General features: G+C 34.3%; 1 pseudogene; it reads left to right on the forward strand.

Annotated features, from left to right (window-relative positions):
• Positions 1 to 4,860, forward strand: part of LOC100466042 — a 128,682-nt pseudogene extending 123,822 nt beyond the window's left edge.
• Positions 4,861 to 5,299: the final 439 nt, after the last annotated feature.

Consider the following 5,299-nt stretch of genomic DNA (forward strand, 5'->3'; position numbering starts at 1 on the left):
TAGAAGGAACATACATACTTCAACATAATAAAAGACATATACAAAACCCACAGCTAATATCATCCTCCATGAGGAAAAACTGGGACCTTTTCTTCACTCAGGAATAAGACAGGGATGTCCACTCTCACCACTGTTATCAACATAATACTAGAAATCCTAGCCTCAGCAATCAGGAAACAAAAAGAAATAAAGGCATCCAATTTGGCAAGGAAGAAGTCAAACTTTCACTATTTACAGATGATGTGATACTCTCGAAAATGCAAAAGATTCCACAAAAAAATTGTTAGAACTGATACGCGAATTCAGTAAAGTCATAGGATACAAAACCAGTGTACAGAAATCTTTTGCATATCTATACAACAATAACGAAGAAGTAGAAAGAGAAATCAAGGAATTGATCCCATTTACAATTGTGCCAAAGACCATAAGATAGCTAGGAATAAACCTAATCAAAGAGGTAAAAGATCTGTATTCTGAAAATATGTATAAAAGAAATTGAAGATGACACAAAGTAATGGAGAAACATTCCATGTTCAAGGATTGGAAGAACAAATATTGTTAAAATATCTTCACTACCCAAAGCAATCTACGCACTTAAGAATTCCCTATCAAAGTACCACCAGCATTTTTACACAGCTAGAACAATCCTAAAATTTGTATGGAACCACAAAAGACCCTGAATACACAAAGCAATCTTGAAAAAGAAAAGCAAAGCTGGTGGCAGACTCCAAGTTATATTACAAAGCTGTAGTGATCAAGACAGTATGGTACTGCCACAAATATAGGCACATAGATCAATAGAACAGAATAGAATCTCAGAAATTAATCCACAACTATATGGTCAACTAATCTTTGACAAAGCAGGAAAGAGTATCCAATGGAAAAAATTCCCAACAAATGGTGTACAGCAACATGCAAAAGAATGAAACTGGATCACTTTCTTACACTACACAAAAAAATAAATTCAAAATGAATGAAAGACTGAACTGTGAGACAGGGAATCACAAAATCCTAGAGGAGGGGCGCCTGGGTGGCTCAGTCGGTTAAGCATCTGCCTTTGGCTCACGTCTTGATCCCAGGGTCCTGGGATCAAGCCCCATGTCTGGCTCCCTGCTCAGCAGGTAGTCTGCTTCTCCCTCTCCCACTGCCTTTCTCTCTGGCTTGTGTTTTCTCTATCTCTCAAATAAACAAAATCTTAAAAAAAAAAAAAATCCTAGAGGAGAACACAGGCAGTAACCTCTTTGACATCGATCATAGCAACTTCTTATTAGATATACCTCTGGAAGTAAGGGAAACAAAATAAAAAATTAATTATTGAGACTTCATCTAGATAAAAATCTTCTGCACAACAAAGGAAACAATCAACAAAACTTTAAGGCAACCTATGGAATGGGAGAAGATATTTGCAAATGACATATCTGATAAAAGGTTAGTATTGAAAATTTATAAAGAAATTATCAAACTCAACAGCCAAATAGATAATCTAGAAGACATATAAATGGCCAAGGGACACATGAAAAAATGCCCAACATCACTGATCATCATGGAAATACAAATCAAAACTGCAATGAGATATCACCTTATATCAGTCAGAATGGCTAAAACAAACAACATAGGAAACAACACTTGTTGGCAAGGATGGGGAGAAGGGGAATCCTCTTGCACTGTTGGTGGGAATGCAAACCAGTGCAGCCACTCTGGAAAGAATATGGAGGTTCCTCAAAAAGTTAAAAATAGAACCTCCTTATGAACCAGCAATTGTACGTCTAGGTATTTACCCAAAGGATACAAAAATACTAATTTGAAAGGATACGTGTACCCTGATGTTTATACTAGCATTATTTACTCTAGCCAAAATATGGAAACAGCCCTAATGTCCATTGACTGATGAATGAATAAAGATATATATCTACACTGGAGTATTACTCAGCCATAAAAAAATAATAAAATCTTGCCGTTGGCTATGACACGGATGGAGCTAGAGAGTATTATGCTAAGCGAAATAAGTCAGAAACAGAAAGACAGATACCATATGATTTCACTTATATGTGGAATTTAAGAAACAAAGCAAATGATTATAGGGGAATAAATGAGAAATGAAAACCAAGAAACAGGCTCTTAAATATAGAGAACAAACTGTTGGTTACCAGAGGGGAGGTGGGCAGGGGCATATGGCTTAAATAAGTGATAGGTATTAAGGAGGGCACTTGTGATGAACACCAGACATTGTATGGAAGTGGTGAATCACTATATTGTACAACCGAAACTAATATTACACAGTAGGTTAACTAACTGGATTTAAATAAAAACTTGGAAAAAAATAAACTACTTTAAACTTGCTATGTGAATTGCAAATATTCAAGTTTAAGAGAAAATAGGGTTAACTCAAAATTTTACTAAATCTTACTAGTTAATAAAAATCTATTTTAGAATGCTATAAATTATAACACAGGAGATCTAATTTTCTCTTATTACTATATTTTTAGCTTATATGTCTTCACTAGTAGCGTGGCAAACCTGTCACATTTAAAATTTTCAAGGGGACTACTGTACTTTTGACAAAAATATATTACTATAGTCTTCCAGTATCAGTTACATATATATATATATGTGTGTGTGTATTTTTTTTTCAACTTTCTATGTGGCAATGATAAGCTTATCAGTCATGTTTTTCTAGAATTTGCTGGAAAGATGAAGTGAATAATTATTCCTTTGTGAGAGATTTAGTGGTTTTTCTTATGCCTCTAAGACTTGATGACCATGTCATATTGAATGCACTTGACATCATGATATAAAAATGTTAGGTGTCTTCATACATTATGCTTCTTTCATGGTAAAAATTTTATATAGCATTCAAAATTCATTGCATTGCAATGAAATATTGCATTGCATACTTTATTCCAACAATTTGTATAAACCAACAATAATGAGAACAAATAAGATGTTGTAAAAGTCAGGTTTAATATCTTTTCTTTTTAGGTTCTTCTTACTTGATGATACTCATCTTCATTATTGGAAATTGAAATGACATAAATTTAGACAGTAAATGCAAAGTAGGAGATAAAAATATATACTGTATTTAATAAAAACAAATGTATTTTAAAATGTATTTGATTAGTGATTATTTAAGTATACTTTAACCATAAAGCAGTTTTGTTTTGTTTTCCAAGTGGATTTTGGTAAACTATTAGAAATCTTTCTCTATCCCTGTTTGTTATCCTAATGTTAATAAGCTGAAAACCTTCAAGGTAGTAGTATTAGGAGGTAGAACCCTTGGAAGTGTTTAGGTCATATTAAAATAAAACACAGAAATCTTTCTCTGACTGGCTTACTTCACTTAGTTTAATATCCTCTAGGTCCATCCATCTTGTTCCAGATGGCAAGATTCCATTTTTTTTTTATAGCTGAGTAATATGTATATAATATACACACCACATCATCTTTATCCATCCATTTATCCATCCATTCACTCACATGTAGAATTTAAGAAACAGAACAAATAAAATAAAAAAGGGACAAAAAACCACAAATACGAGAACAAACTGGTATTTGCCAGGGGAGAGGTGGGTGTGGGGAATGGATGAAATAGATAAAGGGGATTAGGGGTACACCTACCATGATGAGCACTGAACCATGTATAGAATTGTTGAATCATTTTCTACACCTGAAACTGATTTAGCATGGTATGTTAATTCTACTGTAACTTTTTTTAAGAAGTCACACAAATGGAAACCAGACTTGAAAATTCTTTGAGTAGACAAAAACAGTCTAGTCATACAAACAGAGCTTAATTTAACTTATTTTGCAAAACAAGTGGGGCTCATCTGACCTGGTTACTTCTTGCTTATGCCTCCAAACATCATAAGTGAAACTTAAATTATTTCCCCAAATCAATATGAAGCAATCACTAACCAACTCCCTTTCATATAAGAAAATTCCAATCTTGTAACCAATCACCGTGAAGAATAAGCAGTCACTGCCTCTATACTGTAGAAGCTGCTTTCTAACAATGCAACTCTGTGGCTCCCTGAGCATGGCATTGGCAAGAACAAGCACCTTAGGAAAGGAGACAGAAAGGAAGCCAAGAAGAAAGTGGTGGATCCATTTTCTAAGGAAGATTGGTATGATGTGAAAGCACCAGCTATGTTCAATATAAGAAATATTCGGGACAAAAAGAAATATTGGAAAAACATGAGCCACGAGAACTCAAGGAACTAAAATCACACCTGATGGCCTCAAGGGTCCTGTTTTTGAAATGAGCCTTGCTGATCAGCAGAAAGATGAAAAAGCATTTAGAAATTTAAGTTAATTACTGAGGACATTCGGGGCAAAAGCTACCTAATTTCCATGGCATGGATCTTACCTATGACAAAATATGCTCCATGGTCAAAAAAGGGCAGCCCATGACTGAAGCTCATGTTGATACCAAGACTGCTGATAGTGATTTGCTTTGTTTACTTTGTGTTGGTTTTACATACATACATACATAAATTTTAAAATGCAACAATCAGAGTTGGGAGGCCTTTTAACGCTCAGCACCAACAAGTCTGCCAAATTTGGAAAAAGATGCTGGAAGTCATGACTTTAGAGCTGCAAATAAATGACTTGAAAAAAAGTGGTCAATAAATTGATTCCAGCAAGCATCAAGAAAAGACATAGGAAAGGATTGTCAGTCTATTTCCACTCCACAATATCTTTGTTAGAAAAGTAGAAATGCTGTAGAAGCCCAAGTTAGGATTGGGAAAGCTCATGAGGCTTCGTGGTGAAGGGAGTAGTTCTGGAAAAGCTGCTGTAGATGAGACCAGTGCTAAAGTTGAATGAGCTGATGGTTATGAGTCACCAGTCCAAGAATCCATTTAAATTCAGACATTCAATGGTGACAAAAAATTTTGTTATGTTTAATATATATAATATAATATAATATAATATAATATAATTAATATAATTAATATAATTAATATAATTAATATAATATATATATTTTTTCTGAGCCTAATTCCATGTTTTGTTTTGAGTACTCCTGATTTGCAAACTATCTTTTTGGCATATACACAATAAACTTTTTCTAAACTACTTCAGTAATTTGTTGGTTGTATTTCTGGGTTTTGTTTCCCTCTATACTTTTTATAGCCATGAGAACAGAGACTTCATGGATAGGATAAGTGCCCTTATAAAAATCAGGACAGCTCCCCTTCCCCTTCTGCCATGTGCGGTTACAGCAAAAAGACAGCTGTCTAGGAAGCAGGTTCTCACTAGACAACCAAATTCCAGGCATCATGATCTTGGTCTTCCCAAAATC

Source organism: Ailuropoda melanoleuca, chromosome 1 (assembly GCF_002007445.2).
Source record: "Ailuropoda melanoleuca isolate Jingjing chromosome 1, ASM200744v2, whole genome shotgun sequence".
NCBI classification, from domain to species: Eukaryota; Metazoa; Chordata; class Mammalia; order Carnivora; family Ursidae; genus Ailuropoda; species Ailuropoda melanoleuca.